Source organism: Chionomys nivalis, chromosome 4, assembly GCF_950005125.1.
Source record: "Chionomys nivalis chromosome 4, mChiNiv1.1, whole genome shotgun sequence".
Lineage (NCBI taxonomy): Eukaryota > Metazoa > Chordata > Mammalia > Rodentia > Cricetidae > Chionomys > Chionomys nivalis.
Window position 1 is genome coordinate 37,310,623 of NC_080089.1, and position 17,693 is coordinate 37,328,315.

A 17,693-nucleotide genomic window follows, 5' to 3' on the forward strand; every position below is an offset into this window, starting at 1 on the left:
ATTTTATTATGATTTATGGGATTCTTCTTACAGGATAATCTTCACTATAAATTGTTTTCTGTTATATGGTCAAGAATGGAAATAGCTACATGCCTTGCAATATTTCTCCTAGAGTTCTGGGCAGGAGTTGAAGTAGGAAACACTTGCATACATCATTTATGTCTCTGGTAAGACTCAAGTACAGAGCCTTTAGCCTTTGATTGTAGGAAATTGTAGTCATGGGTGGTGGTATGAGGTTATGAAATGAGGAATAATGAGGAAAGGGAACGTTATGAATGAGAGAAAGCACATAGGTTGAGGATATTAGACATTGTAGGGAGACTATTGTAGGTGCTGAAACAAAGAAAAGTGTATTTTGGTGTAGAAAGATAGTCACAAAAGTCATTTCTGATGAGATAAAAGAATACAGTAGCTTAATAATTATAGTTCAACATTACCAGCAGTTTTATTGACAAATGCAAGAAAAAGAATTTATGTATAAGTTTCAAAGTTACCAAAATTAATAATAACCTGAGCTATGTGACATTATGTCAGCATTTCTTTATACAAGAATGGTATGTATCTCCACTACTGGACTGTCACTGGAATCAGCATCCACAGGGGAGAAAGAACTTATCTGTTAAGTCAGTCATTCCCTTCTGGAGAATAAGAATTTCTCTGAGTGTAGACAACTGTGGGCCAGAATTCACTGGCCAGTATCTCCCTGCTTTTAAGCAATTTCCAAGTTTGCCCCCAGTGAACAGGGAATGAACATTATACTAACAGGGCTTTCTGGTGGTGTACGACTGTACTGCTGGTCAAGTAAATGTTATGTGCTTTTAGGTTATATTCTACACTCCTCAGGATGCTTCCTATATCCAACTTGCATCCAGCAACAGCCGTTTTCTCTATGTGGCTATCTTGAGTTCATAAGGCCTCTGCTACACACTCTTATCCAGCCTGATATCCATTCTTGCTTTTAAGCCATCAGGAACTTCCATGTATATTTATTCCCCTCATGGAACCTGTCAGACATCTCATTTTCACTCACAGAAGTTCATTGGCATGTTCAGTGATGATGATATGGTCAGTCTATGGAGGAATCTGGGTAGCATCTTGGAAGAATGGGACAAGTCCTTCTTCATTTAACTATGTTCATCTTCTCATGGCTTTTATCTCCATATCTTACATAGAAGTCCTAATCTCTTTATTTTTATGTATTTGTCTGTTCTACACAGTCAATAAAATAGAATTGTATACTATATTGTCTTTTCTGATTGCCTTCATATTTTAATGTATATGTTTGTAAAATTTTGCCATTGTTTATCCATGGTTAAAGAACATCCTGGAGAAGGGATTTACCATATTTTGTATATCCATTCAGTAGTAACTATATAGTTGGGCTAGTTTACAGAAAATGAACTTGATTTATTTTTCTGATATTTTTATTTGTTTTATTTTGGAATTATTTATTTGTTTTCTCAGTTTTATTTTGAGAAAAAACATAATATTAAATAGATAAAAGGTGAGGAGGATCAAAGAGGAGTTGACTGAATAAAATGATGAAAAATTTTATGAAAAATAGTACAATAAAAGTATAAAACAAATAGCTGGCAACTTATGAATACTGCTTTAATAAATACACATATAAATATAGCTAGCCCTAATATTTGGGAAGGTGCTAAGTCTTACTGCAACTTGATATGCTATGTTTTTTGATATCTGTGTGGATATTTGTTGAAGACTTGCCCTTTCCTGAAGAGAAACAGAAGAGGAGTAGATTGGGGAGGGGTGGTAATAGAGAAGGTGGTATGGGGTAGGTACTGGGAGGGGGAGAGGAGAGAAGGGAATGTGTACCTGGAATGTGAAACAACCAAACATATAAATAAATAAGTGCATATATTTTTGTTTCTCTTTTCTTTTCTTTCTTTCTTTTTTTTTTTTGAGCTCACTATACAGCTTTGAATTGCCATGAAATCAGTAGAAAAATTTTCAAAAGTATAATATTATTCTTTTTTTTAGTTAATAAGAAAGGTGAGGACCCAGAACTCCCACAGATTAGTCTTTTTAAAGAGTAAAGATGGTTATGGGCCCATATCTGCATCTCTGACTTATGTTCAATGGCATTTTTAAAATAGTGATGATTTGTTTTTTTGGGTTTTTTTTTTTTTTTTTTTTTTTTTTTTTGTAGAACAATGTTCTTGAAGACAAACACAAATTCTTTTATAAACTACAATTTAAGACTCATCACTTCTGGTATATGTGCCCTGTTGTAATATAAGCAGTGGGGCTGCATCCCTAGCACCCGGCTAGCTTTACCCGAAATAATTACACGGAAACTGTATTTTTTTGAACATTGTCTGGCCCATTAGTTTTAGCCTCTTATTGGCTAGCTCTTACATATTGATCTAACCCATTTTTAATATTTTGTGTAGCACCACGAGCTGGTTTACCAGGAAAGACCTTAACCTGTGTCTACCTGGAGTGGGAGAATTATGGTGACTCACGGACTTGGCTTTTTTTTTTCCAGCATTTTGTTCTGTCTACTCCGCCTACCTAATTTTTGTCCTATTAAAGGGGCCAAGGCAGTTTCTTTATTACTTAACCAATGAAACAACAGATAGAAAGATGACCCACCTCCATCATTTCCCCTTGTTCCCAAATATTGTTTATAAATGTTCTTTTACATTTAAAGGGGGATATGATATATATATATATATATATATATATATATATATATATATATATAAATAATTTGCATTGGTGTGGATTTTAAGGTCAATTTTGTTATATGTATATGTATTTCTGATATTAATTAAGGTATTGTATAGTTCATTTAAAAATGTAATGTATATAGGTTGTTAACGGATAATCATCAATAATAGTCAAGCTTGTAGTCATGTTAGATTTTCAAGATGTACATATATATATTTTAGATAGGCATTCTTCATATCTTTCAAAGACTGCAGAATATGGCATTTAAAATATTTTAATAACTTAAGGCTTTTCATAACAATGAGACACATCTGCACCAATCTACTTCAAGAGGATTATGGACATCAAAGAGGATCCTTATGGAGTTTGATAGCCATTTGGGCATTAAACTGCTCATGCCTGGACTGTTACATAAACTGGACACAAAAAACCCACAAAAAAAAAGTACTAAACTTGCCTAAAGGTGAGATGGTTTTTCGGGGTTCCTAACTCATAAAAAAGTCTGCAAAACATTCTACAAAACACAACAACAACAACAAAAAAACTGAACTGTCTTTAAAATTTCCTGCTTGATAAAAATGCCTACTGGATACTATGGGCCTAAAGGCTAAAGATGGATACCCCAACAATACAAAAAAACTTTGGGTAACTGTCCAGACAATGAGATGTCTCTGTCATTTCTAGAGTTTTCTTATTTTTTGTTTACTTAGATAATATTATATCCTTCTAAAGTCTTTAATAAAGTTAAAAAATAAATAGTTATAGTTTTCCTTAGTTATGATAAGAGATAAAATAGATATAAATATTGTAACTGTAATTCTTACTTTTGTTATATGTAATTTTACTATGTTAAAATAAAAACCTTCTTTTTTTAAACAGAAAAAGGGGAAATGATGGAGGTGGGTCTTGTATTAATCTGTTGCTTTCATTGGTTAATTAATAAAGAAACTGCCTAGGCCCATTTGATAGGCCAACCCTTAGGTGGGTGGAGTAAACAGAACAAAATGCTGGGAGAAAAAAGTCGAGTCAGTGAGTCGCCATGATTCTCCCACTACAGACAGACACAGGTTAAGATCTTCCCTGGTAAGCCAGCTCATGGTGCTACACAAAATATTAAAAATGGGTTAGATCAATATGTAAGAGCTAGCCAATAAGAGGCTGGAGCTAATGGGTTAGACAATGTTTAAAAGAATACAGTTTCCATGTAATTATTTTGGGGCATAAGCCATGCGGGCGGCCGGGTGCCGGGGACGCAGCCCCGCCGCTCTTATTTCAACAGTGCCCAGAACTGAGATAGTGAGATCACTTGGTAGACACACTTTTAATTTTGAAAGAACTTCCATTTTACCCTTCATCATCGCTGCAACTCATCTTTTCCCATGCATGCATGGGAATGAATGGATAAATGCATTAGATTTGGTCAGTGTATAGAGTGTACATTAGTGAAGACATCATACCTCAGATTAATATGTGGACTACCATTTGTCACTAAGAGATTCTATACCTTTCTTGAGTACTAATAATAACATCTATTAATGTTACTGAAGTTAGTTTAACAGCTATGTTATTGATACTCCTTTTAAATAGTGACAGTTTCCCTGATTCCTTGTATGCTAAACAGGAAGATAAATTAAAGGACAATTTAAGTGGAGTTTCAATGGGTACAAAATTTATGCTGGGCTAATTTTTATGTAACTTTGACCTAGGCTAAAGTCATCTGGGCAAAGGAAACTTTAAGAAAATGGTTCCATAAAATTGTTCTGTGTTCAAAATTTTTGAGATTTTTGATTGCTGTTAAAGGGTTTAATGCATGATTAGGGGAGGCCACCCATGGGCAGGCTGTCCTGAGCTTTATAACAAAATAGGATGAGCAAGTCATGGGGAGTAAGCCAGTAAGCAGTGTATTTCCATGGCCTCTACTTCAGTTCCTGCTGCCAGGTTTCTGCCTTGAGTTATTGGTCTGCTCTCTTTGATAATTAGCTGTCAAAGAATGAAAAATCAAAGCAATGAAACATCTTTTAATCTTTAAAAGTTTGTAACTTCTATCAACTGTGCAGATTGTGAACAGATCTAAAGCATATTCAAATGTGTATTTGGATAAAGGTATTGAGGCACATGGTTGGAATGTAAAAATGATTATGTCTGAATTATTTGTATATTTTTCACAATCATAGTACCATTAACCTGAATTATTTAATTTAATTTAATCACTTAGCTATTCTTTAGGAGTTTCACATACCATTAATCATGATGCTATTCATTTAAATTTTAAGTTATAACCTTGATTTTTACATTTCTGAAATTTAGTAAAATTTCAAGAAAAAATAATTCTACTTTTATAAAGATTGTTGATCTACAATTTCTTATAACAATTGCATTCTTGGGTTTTAGAATCAAGGCAATCTTTCTGTTTTTCAATGATTATTATGTTTTTGTTGCTATTTGATTTCAGATGACATTTTGAAAACTGAAAACTTTTGGTAAAATTTGCAACTAGATTATTCATGTCTAAGGTTTCTTTTAATATTAAATATTCAATTGGAAATTGAATTTCTTGCACACAAGTAAACTTAAATTATGTAAAATACCTATTTTCTAAGCATTCATACACACATAGTATATTATAAAAATATTGCAAGTGATAGTTCATCTTAAGTAGTCATCTCAAAATATGTGAACATGGGTCACACTAAATGAACTTATTAAAGTGAATTAAATATAAATGAATTTTACAAATAGTTCATACTGAAGATGTATCTGTTTCAAAGGTTTTCAGATTACACAGTTGTGCATTTATTCATAATATTTAACATTTTTTTCATTATTTATATTTAGCCCACAAAATAATAAGTTTGTTATTTCCATACATGGATAACATTGTAATTTCCTTTTATTCATCCACATTACAATTTCTTCTCCCATCTTCTAACTCACAGTAGAACTTCCTCCTGTGTTTCCATGTACTAAAGAATAGAAAACGTGTTTATTTTCTGAGCCTGGTCTATTTTATTAACCTGAAAATCTTTTGTTCTAATCATTCTCCTTCAAATGAATCAATTTTCTTGTTTATATTTGAGATAGTCTATGATAAGCTCTTTGTAACTGATCTTAATTATTATGATGCAGGTCCCAAAGCTGGGTGTAGTGGAGTCCTAATGGAGAAGCCAATGATAGCGTGTTATTGGGGATCATAGGATAATTATATTTGGAAGGATATTCCATACTATTTTTCTACTACACAAATGTTTGATAGGCATTCTTCATAGCTCTTGTTATTTCTTTTATTGATAAAAAGGCATTCTTATAAAACTTAAATATATAATGCAAAATTTAAATAACCTTACAGGAGGTAAAGGAGAATGAGTGAGTAAAAGAAAAAGAGAGAGAGACAGAGAGACAGAGAGAGACACACATACTGAGAGAGATAGAGTGAAAGACAGACAGACAGAGAGAGAGAGAGAGAGAGAGAGAGAGAGAGAGAGAGAGAGACTGTAATGGATAGTCTAGCCTAAGTTGTCATCCCCAAATACATTAACATAAAAGCACCATATATAAATTTATTAAGATATGTGTGTATGCATATGCCTGTGTATGTATGTAACAACAATGAATAATAAAATGTTAATAATAAGTAATTATAAACAATAAATAATAGGACTTGAGAGACAGGAAGGAAGAAAAGGAGATGGGTGGAAATAAATTATTCATATATGAAATTCTAAATATTAAAATAAAATGTTTTGAAAACTTTATACAGGTATGTAATATATCTTGTCAATATGCATTCCTATTCTCTGCCTCAGAAGCCACTGAATAATTGCACCCTCCAACCATCTTCTTTTCAAATTAGTTTTTTTGAATATAAAATCTTTATGTATTGACAACTTTTCACTATATAAGATCTTCATTGTTTCAACTCACATCTTTTGACCTAACATCCATTTTGACACATATAACTTTGATGACTCATACTCTCCTTCATATTTATACAGAATTTCTTTTTACATTCCCTTCTTTCATTCTGTTTCCCTAAAATTAAAGTGAGTCGCATGTAGATAGATTATGTATTCATCTTCTTTTCCCTTAGTGTGTCTCCCTAAATCTTTATGAAAGTTTTAATTGGTTTTTCCCATAGGGTCACTAATAGTAGAAGATCTATTGATGCTATTTATTACTTTATTCTGTAGTTTTATGACAGTTTTTTTCTCAAAATGCTATATTCTTTTGAGAATTGATATGTCCTAGTAATATTTTAGTTTTCAGAGATGGTTCCATTTGAATCTTTTACATTTTTGTTTTGCTATAGATTTTCATTTTATGATTACTATAAAACTTAGAGAAAATATCTCACCAAGTATTTCTTAATAAGACAACAACTTAACTTTAATTTCTTGCAGGTGTCTTATCATTGTGATAACCAACTGTTGGGAAAGAGATAAAGATTCTGAGATGAGTAAAATGATTTCATTTTATAAGTTAAACTTTTCCAAAATGTATGTGAGGTCACTATGGATGTGGATGATGTGGTAGCTACTGAAATAAAGTAATTCAAAGTAATATTTCATAAACACAGTATTGATAAAAAAAAAAACACAGCTCTTCTTTCAAATGGAATAAATGACAGTTAATTCTTGAGCCATTTGAGTGACCTTGGATAGCCTGGAACAAGAGATTTAGATTATCTCAAGTTTTATTTTTCAGTGTAGAAGATGTTTCATGAAGTTTTATACTTTTACAGAGCCAAGTAAGTCATACATCTAGGTGTGTTAAACAAAAGATTAGTAAGTATATCAAGGAGGTAGTTATAGCAAGATTGGGGACATGTAAGCCCAAAATTTAGTATGTTAAGCATCATTTGCTTCAATTTTTAATTTATTTTACATTCTTGCCTTTTAAATTTTTATTTACTTTATATAGCAACTATGGTTCTCCCTGACTAGACTCCTTCTGCTCCTCCAACTACCCCTAACCCACCCCTTATCCATTCCTCCTATGGGGAATCAACAGGGCCTGTCCTGTTAAGTTGAGGCAAGACCAAACCTCTAAACCCCTGCATCAAGGCTGAGCAAGGAATCCTACAATAGAGAATGTACTCTAAACTGCCAGCTAATGCACAGAGATAGATCCTGGTCACACTGACAGGGGCCCCTAAAATAGACCAAGCTATACAACTGTTGCCCACATATTGAGGACCTCAATCTGTCCTGTGCACATTCCCCAACTCTTGGTCTAGTATAGTGTTATATTATCTGTGTTTTAATAAATAAGGCTTGCCTGAAGGTCGGTGTAAAGCAGCTACACTAGTCAGCCATACAGACTAGGCAGTTAATGCATCCAGCTTTAATCCTGCAGTCACACTAGTTAGCTATAGAGGCTGGGCAGTGATGGTGCACACTTTTAATCACAGCACTAGAGAGGAATGTAAAACAGGAGGAGACAGATCTTACTCTCAGTCTCATTCTGAGGATTCATGGAGGCAGGATCACCATTTCAGTTTGAAGTAGAAGTAAGAGTCAGTGGCTGGCTGCTTTGCTTTTCTAATCTTCAGGTTGAACCCCAATACTTGTCCCTGGGTTTTTATTATTTGTTCTACATTTGGCACCCAATATTTGCGACATGAATTTATGAAAAAGCTCCTGGCACAGGCTGCAGCACAGAAGGTGCTCCAACCAGAGCTTCTCATGGGGCTGCAGCTCCACATGGCTAGGCTTTCTTTTCTTTTTTCCTTATGCCTCTGAGCGAGTTTGGGATTTTTCTGTTTTAGCCTCTCTGAAACAGTTTCTAGCTGCCACCAAAACTCCAGAAGAACCTGGGCTTCAAATGTCACAAGACTCTAAGACTCTCTAGCCCTAGACTGTCTGGTTTTGCCTTCAGGCACCCCTCACCACAAGTTCTTTTCAAAAGCAATTTTCTGTGAGGTTTTCAGACAGTTGGCTCTCTCATTTTCTCTCTTTTTTTCTCTCTCTCTCTTTCTCTACCACAGGTTGTAGACTCTCTCTGAATCTCCTACTTGGACTGCTGCCAAACTCGGAAGTCAGGCCTTTACTGCTCTGTGCAGCAGAGATAAGCCTCACATCTTCATCAACACCATTGATAGTTCTGGTAAGACAATTGGGAATTTTTAAAGGGATGAATTAGTTAAAAGAGAGAGTTTTTTTTTTTTTTTTTTTTTTTTTTTTTTTTTTTTGGTTTTTCGAGACAGGGTTTCTCTGTGGTTTTGGAGCCTGTCCTGGAACTAGCTCTTGTAGACCAGGCTGGTCTCGAACTCACAGAGATCCGCCTGCCTCTGCCTCCCGAGTGCTGGGATTAAAGGCATGCGCCACCACCGCCCGGCAAAAGAGAGAGTTTTTTTCCACAGTAAAAACATAAAAAAAAAATGCTATAATGGTGGTACTTGGGGTCTCTGTATGATGATATGAAAATAGTTTGAAAATGGAATGATTACATGAGAGGATAGCTAATTTAAATGGGATTTATATAAAGTCAATTGGAAACATTATTAGCTTTGTCATTTTTGTCTCATCACTAAAGGTTTGGCTAATCTTAGTGCTAAATACAGGCTTTAGAAAAACCTAACAAAAGAGATCCCAGAGATCTTCAAATCCAGACTGAGGAATTTAATTGAGACCTAAATTTAGCAGTGCATTATTAGAATAGAGAGGAACAGCTTAAGGTTTTTAGACAACCAAACATAATACATCCAGTAACTTTACAGGAACTGAGAAATGGCAGAGACTTTTGTTATATCTAACTGGACTCCGGGGCCAACGTTAGAGTTAAGGAGATTCAGGGAAGCAATATTCTTATATGGTGTACATTCACTTTTCATAAAGCAAATGTTAAACTCAGGGTCAGTTCATAATAACATTATTCCTAAAGACTAGATAGGATTGATTAAAGGTGTTTTAGAGCCAGGTCCACAATTACAATGGAGTATGTGGTTCAGAGAAGAGGCTAAGGTTATTAAAGAATAGAGTAAAGCTACAAATAGGGAAATCTCCCAGGATCAAATTCTTGGAGAAGGAGAATATGTTACTAAACAAAGACAAGCTATATATGCTGGCCGCAACCTAGATTTATGCTTCATAGCAGCTTTGAATGATTGGAACAGAATTGAAAAAGTCGAAACAAAATTGAATCATTTAATAATGTTAGACAGGGCCCAAAAAAAGCCTTTAACTATTTCTTCCAAATATTGACTTCAACAGTAAATAGAATGACATGAAATTCAACAGGTAGACTAATAAGAATTTAATCTCTCACTATAAAATTACCAATTTTATAATGAAAAGGATAATTAGGCCATAAAAGGCAAGGTTAGCACCTTTGGAGGAAAGGATCTGAGCTATAATTAATATTGAATCTCCCTTGCTCTTGGATTGGGAGAATCAACATAGTAAAAATGGCAATTCTACCAAGGGCAATTTATAGATTCAATGCAATCCCCATTAAAATCCCATCAAAATTCTTCACAGATCTTGAGAGGACAATAATCAACTTTATATGGAGAAACAAAAAACCCAGGATAGCCAAAACAATCTTATATAATAAAGGATCGTCTGGAGGCATTACCATCCCTGACCTCAAACTCTATTACAGAGCCTCAGTATTGAAAACAGTTTGGTATTGGCATAAAAACAGAGAAGTCGACCAATGGAACCGAGTAGAAGACCCTGATTTTAACCCACAAACTTATGAACACCTAATTTTTGATAAAGGAGCTAAAAGTATTCAATGGAAAAAAGAGAGCATCTTCAACAAATGGTGCTGGCAGAACTGGTTGTCAACGTGTAGAAGAATGAAAATAGATCCATATCTATCACCATGCACAAAACTCAAGTCCAAATGGATTAAAGACCTCAATATTAGTCTGAACACACTGAACCTGATAGAAGAAAAAGTTGGAAGGACTCTACAACATATGGGTACAGGAGATCACTTCCTACGTTTATCCCCAGCAGCACAGACATTAAGGGCAACATTGAATAAATGGGACCTCCTGAAACTGAGTAGCTTCTGTAAAGCAAAGGACACTGTCACTAAGACAAAAAGGCAACCCACTGACTGGGAGAAGATCTTCACCAACCCTGCAACAGACAAAGGTCTGATCACCAAAATATATAAAGAACTCAAGAAACTAAACTTTAAAATGCTAATGAACCCAATAAAAAAATGGGGCACTGATCTGAACAGAGAATTCTCAACAGAAGAAATTCAAATGGCCAAAAGACACCTAAGGTCATGCTCAACCTCCTTAGCGATAAGGGAAATGCAAATTAAAACAACTTTGAGATACCATCTTACACCTGTCAGAATGGCTAAAATCAAGAACACCAATGATAGCCTTTGCTGGAGAGGTTGTGGAGAAAGAGGCACACTCATTCATTGCTGGTGGGAATGCAAACTTGTGCAACCACTTTGGAAATCAGTGTGGCGATTTCTCAGGAAATTTGGGATCAACCTACCCCAAGATCCAGTAATACCACTATTGGGAATATACCCAAGAGATGCCACATCAAATGACAAAAGTATCTGTTCAACTATGTTCATAGCAGCATTGTTTGTAATAGCCAAAACCTGGAAACAACCTAGATGCCCTTCAATGGAGGAATGGATGAAGAAAGTGTGGAATATATACATATTAGAGTACTACTCAGCAGTAAAAAACAATGACTTCTCGAATTTTGCGTGCAAATGGATGGAAATAGAAAACACTATCCTGAGTGAGGTATCCCAGACTCAAAAAGAGGAACATGGGATGTACTCACTCATAATCGGTTTCTAGCCATAAAATAAAAGACATTAAGCATATAATGTGTGATCCTATAGAAGCTAAATAAGAAAGTGAACCCAAAGAAAATCATATAGTCATCCGCATGGAGAGGGGGAAGTAGACAAGATTCCAGGGCAAAAACTGGGAACTTGCGGGTGAGGTGGCATGGGGCAAAGGGGAAATGGGATGAGAAATATGAGAAGGGGAGGATGGGAGGAGCTCGGAGGATTGGGATGGTTGGGATATAGGAAGGATGGATACGGGAACAGCGAAGTATATATCCTATCTAAGGGAGCCATCTTAGGGTTGGCAAGAGACTTGACTCTTGAGGGGTTCGCAGGTGTCCAGGAATATGTCCCCAGCTGGTACCTTGGGCAACTAAGGAGAGGGAACCTGAAATGACCCTATCCTATACTGATGAATATCTTGCATATCACCTTAGAACCTTCATCTGGCGATGGATCGAGGTAGAGACAGAGTCTCAATTTGGAGCAACGGTCTGAGCTCTTAAGGTCCAAATGAGGAGCAGAAGGAGGGAGAACATGAGCAAAAAATCAGGACCACGAGGGATGCACCCACCCACTGTGACAGTGGAACTGATTTATTGGGAGCCCACCAAGGCCAGCTGGTCTGGGACTGAATAAGCATGGGTTGATTCCGGACTCTCTGAGCATGGCGGTCAATGAAGACTGATGAGAAGCCAAGGACAATGGCACTAAGTTTCGATCCTAATACATGAACTGGCTTTGTGGGAGCTTAGCCTGTTTGGACGCTCACCTTTCTGGACGTAGATAGAAGGACCTTGGTCTTCCCGCAGGGCAGGGAATTTGGACTGCTCTTCAGTATCGAGAGGGAGGGGGAATGGAGTGGGGGGAGGAGAAGAGGAGTGGGGATAGGGGGAGGGAAGTGGGGGGAGGGCAATATTTGGGAGGAGGGGAGGGAAATGGGAAATGGGGAGCAGGTGGAAATTTTAATTAAAAAAGAATAAAAATAAATAAATAAGTAATAAAAAAAAAAGAAGGACTATTTAAGGTAATCCTTTGTCATTGGAAAATTACATGAGGGTACTCTCACATGCCTCATACCAAATCCATTTCAGTAATTTCCTGCCATCATAGAGGAAACTTCTTTTTTTTTTCTTTTTCTTTTTTTTTTTTTGGTTTTTTGAGACAGGGTTTCAGGGTTTCTCTGTGGTTTTGGAGCCTATCCTGGAACTAGCTCTTGTAGACCAGGCTGGTCTCGAAAAGAGGAAACTTCTTCCCAGAGTAATTAAAGAACCTAATGCCTATATTGTAAGAAATTATACTGCTTTGGATAATAGAATAGCTATAGGAGAGAAAACAAAATAAATCATGAGAAATCACACAGTAAGCATTTTGTAAAACTTCTATAAATTAATGAAAATCAAAATTATAAACACAAATAAATGACCTTGTCATTGAATGCCTGGTAGACACAATTGTTAATGTAACAATAATTTCATCAAAGTCTTGGTATCCAAATTGCCTCTTTATGATGCAAATATTCAGGTTTTAGGGATCAGAACTTCATCTAAGGTAAAGCAGAGCACAAGATCGGTCAAATGTATAGGGTCAGAAATACAGAGAGAAATGCTAAAACAATATGAAACTAATATAACAATGAACTTGGGGGACATGACTTGTTACAGCAAGAGAATAGTCATATAAGTCTAGTACAATGCTTTGAGACAGGACCAAGGCCCTTCCCACTACATCTAGGCTGAGCAATATATCCCTCCAGAAAGAATGGGTTTCAAAATGCCGGAACAAGCAGTAGGGATAAATCCTGGTCTCACTGCTAGTGGCCCCACAGTGTGCCCCAGTCATACAAATGTCATCCACAAAGGGACTAGTTTGATCCTATTCTGGTTTCCTCACTGTCAGGCCAGAATTGAAAGGTTTCCATTGGCTCAGGTAAGCTGTGTCATTGGCTATTCACATCATGTTCTTGGCCTCTTTGCTCTTATTCTCACTCCTCCCTCTTTTCAAATCAACTTTGGGAGTTTCACTGTGTTTCTCTGCATCTTCTTCCATCAGTTCCTGGATAAAGATTCTATGATGACATTTAAGGTAGCCATCATTTTGACTACAGGGTCAGACCAGTTCAGGCAACTTCTGCACTATTGCTCAAGGTCTTAGCCGGGGTCATTCTTGTGGATTCCTGGGAATTTTTTTAGTCCTAGGTTTCTTGCTAGCCCCATAATGGTTCCCTCAATAAAGATATCTCTTTCCTTGTTCTCCGTCTCTGTCATTTTCCAATCTCGACCATCCCATTTCCTCTAGTTCTCCTTTCCCATCCCTTTATCCCCTCAGTCTCCCTTTCCACCTTTGCTTCTCCCCCCACACCCACACTCTCAGGAGATCTTGTCTATTTCCCTTTTCAGGGGGATCTATGTATGCTTCTCTTTGGGTTCTCCTTAGTATCTACCATCTCTAGAGTCATGGACTATAGTCTCCTTATCCTTTGCTTTCAGCTTGTATTCTCCTATGAGTGGGTACATACCATGCTCATCTTTCTGGATTTGGGTTACCTCATGCAGGTTTTTTTTTTTTTGGTTATATACATTTGCATGCAAATTTTAAGATGCCATTGTTGTTTTTTTTTTCCTCTGAGTAGTAATCCATTGTATAAATGTACCACATTTCTTTATCCTTTCTTCAGTTTAGGGGCAATTAGGTTGTTTCCTGGCTCTGGCTATTCAGCTTATAAAGAGAACTAATTTTATGGGATACACTAATAACTGGAGTCCCTACATTCTATACTGATGCAAATAAATCAGGAATGGCAGGTTACAAGTGAGAAAATTTAAGTAAAGTATATAAAAGCTCTTATGATTCTGACCAAAAAGTCAGAATTAAATGCTATTCTTATAGTACTAAAGGATTTTAAAGAACTTTTCAAAATAGTTACCAATGTGCAATATGCAGAAAAGTTGTTTTGTATATGGAAACTACTGAATTTATACAAGGTGATACAGAATTGCCTTCATTATTTATTCAGTTACAGGATATAAACAGGAATATGCATAATCCCATATACATTACCCATATCCAATCCCATATGGATCTATCATGTCCTCTAACACAAAATAATGTGGAAATCAATCAATTTTTGATTGGTGGGAATGTCCTGGAGGCCTCAAAATTTCATAAAAAAATCATGAGAATAGCAGAAATTTAAAAAAAGACTTTTCCATCATGTATCAAAAGACCAAAGAAATTACAAGAAAATTTCCTACCTGTTCTTTATACAACCCAATGAAAGAATAAAAAAAACCTATTAAACCAGTAAAGCAAACAGTTCAAGACTTTAAGACTAAAATAGAAGCAATAAAGAAAACAAAAAGTGAGGGAATTCTGGATATGGAAAATCTGAGTAAATGAATGAGAACTACAAAGGCAAGCATAACCAATAGAATATAAGAGACAGAAAGAGAGAATCTCAGGTGTTGAAAATACTACAGAGGAAATAGTTTCACTATTCAAAGAAGACATTACAAAAAAAAATTATGCCAGGCGGTGGTGCCTCATGCCTTTAATCCCAGCACTTGGGAGGCAGAGGCAGGCGGATCTCTGTGAGTTCGAGACCAGCCTGGTCTACAAGAGCTAGTTCCAGGACAGGCTCCAAAACCACAGAGAAACCCTGTCTCGAAAAACCGAAAAAAAAAAAAGAAAACATTAAATCCAACAAATTCTTAACACAAAATGTCCAGGAAATCTGGTAGACCACGAAAAGATGAAATGTAAGAATAGTAGGAATAGAAGGATAACTCCAGTTCAAAGGCACAGAAAATATATTAAACAAAATCAGGAGAAAACTTCCCCAGCATAAAAAAGAGTATCCCTGTGAAGGTATAAGAAGTGCAAAGAGCACCAAATAGATTGGACCAAAATAAAGTCCCCTCACCATGTAATAATAAAATTGCAAAACATGCAGAATAAAGAAGAAATATTAAGAGCTACAAAGGAGAAAGGTCAAGTAACATATAAAGGCAGACCTATCAGAATTACACCCAACTTCTCAGTGGAAACCATGAAAGCCAGAAGGTCCTGGGTAGATGTGTGATGGACACTAAGAGAACATGGATGCAAGCCCAGACTGCTATACCCATAAAAGCTTTCAGTCACCATTCAAAGAGAAAACGATATATTCCATGAAAAAAGCAGATTTAAAAAATAACTATCGGTAAATCCAGCCCTACAGAAAGGACTAGAGGAAAACTGCTACCCAAGGAAGCTAATTGCACCCACAAAAACATAGGCAACATAATGTAATACCTGCAATGCAAAGAAGGGAAATATACAAATACAATCAGCAAAAAATAACAGGAATTGACACTCACTGATCATTAATATCTCTTACTATCAATGAACTCAATTCACCTATAAGAAGACACAGGCTAAGAGAATAGATACAAAAGCATGATCCATCCTTCTGCTATATACCAGAAGCACACTTCAACCTCAAAGACAGACATTACCTCAGAATAAAGGTACATTTACACAATGGAGTACTAGTAAGTAGTAAAAAGCAATGACATCTTGAAATTTGTATGCAATTGGATGGAACTAGAAAAACAATCACAGGTAACCCAGACCTAGAATGATGAACATGATATTTGCTCACTCAGAATTGGATAGTTGCTGTAAAGCAAAGGATACTGATTCTATAGTTTATAGTCTGAGAGAAGCTAAGTAACAAGTTGAACCCTAAAAAAAATACATAGATAAACATGGAAAGAGGAATTAGACAAGATTGCCTGACAAATATTGGAGCATGAGGGTGAGGGTAGAAGGGAGAGTGGAAGGAGAAGTAGAGAGGGAGAAGAACTTGAGGGAATTTGATAGTCAAGATGGAGGAACGAGAGAGATGAGTGCAAGGAAAGATATGTTTTGATTGAGGGAGCCATTTGGGAGCTAACAAGAGACCTGGCACTAGAGAAATTCCCAGGAATCCACAAGGATGACCCCAGCTAAGACCATAAGCAATAGAGGCGAGAGTGCCTAAATTGGCATTGCCCTGTAGTCAGATTGATGAATATCTTAAATGTAACCATAAAACCTTCATCAAGCAGCTTATGGAAATATAGGCAGAGACTGGTATTGAGCATTGAACTGAGTTCCCAAAGTCCAGTTGAAGAGTGAGAGGAATGAGTATATGAGCAAAGAGGTCAAGACCATAATGGGGACACCCACTGGAAACAATTTACCTGAGTTAATGAGAGCTCCTCAACTCCAGCTGGACAGGGGAAGAACTAGTATGGGTCCAAAATAGTCCCTTTGAGTGTGAGTGGCAGTTGTATGGCTGGGCCAGACTTTGGAGTCACTAGCAATGACACCAGGGTTTATCCTTACTGCTTGTACTAGCTTTTTGGGAATCTATTCTCTTTGAATAGATACATTGCTCAGCCTAGATATAGTGGGGATGGCCTTGGACCTTCCCCAAATCAAAGTGCCTTATTCTTTCTGAAGAGAGGATGGGGGTAGAGCATGGAGTGGGGTGGTAGGTGAAGTTAATGGAAGAAGGGAAGGAGTAGGAATTGTAATTGGTAAAAAAAAAAATTAAAAAATGAAGATAGTTTGTCTCTTTTTTTAAAAAGTAAGGAAAGAAATTATAAAAAAGATAATAAGAAAATGCTTGTTAGTGATTAATCACCTATTATCAAACTTGTAGTCACATTAGGTATAGTTTTCAAGGTCAAACAGAGATGTATTTTAAATAGGTCATCTTCAAACACTTTATAGATCTACAGAATATGACATTTAAGATATTTTAATAATGTATGTTCCTTTTTCATTTTTATGACAATGAGACATGTCTGCTCCTGGGAGTACCAGGGGAATTGGAGGTACTCCACATGTAGTTTGATTTATTGGTGCCAATAGTAAGACACTGGGCAAAAAAATGTGCTTGCTTCAACTGCTGACAGTATGCTGTTATAATGGGAGAAGCAGAAGAGATTGACTGCCAACCCATGCCCAGACAAGATGGTAAAGTTCTTCAAAAACCCTATTTCATGGAAAAGTCTGTCAGATATTCTAGGGCAGTAGTCTGAAAATGGATGCCCTAAAATGACGAGGAACTCTGGGTGACTGTTCAGAAAACTATATATTGGGTCATTCTATTAAGACAATAAGGGAGGACTGAGAAGCCAATGATAATGACACTGGGATTTGATTCTACTGCATGTACTGGCTTTTTGGGA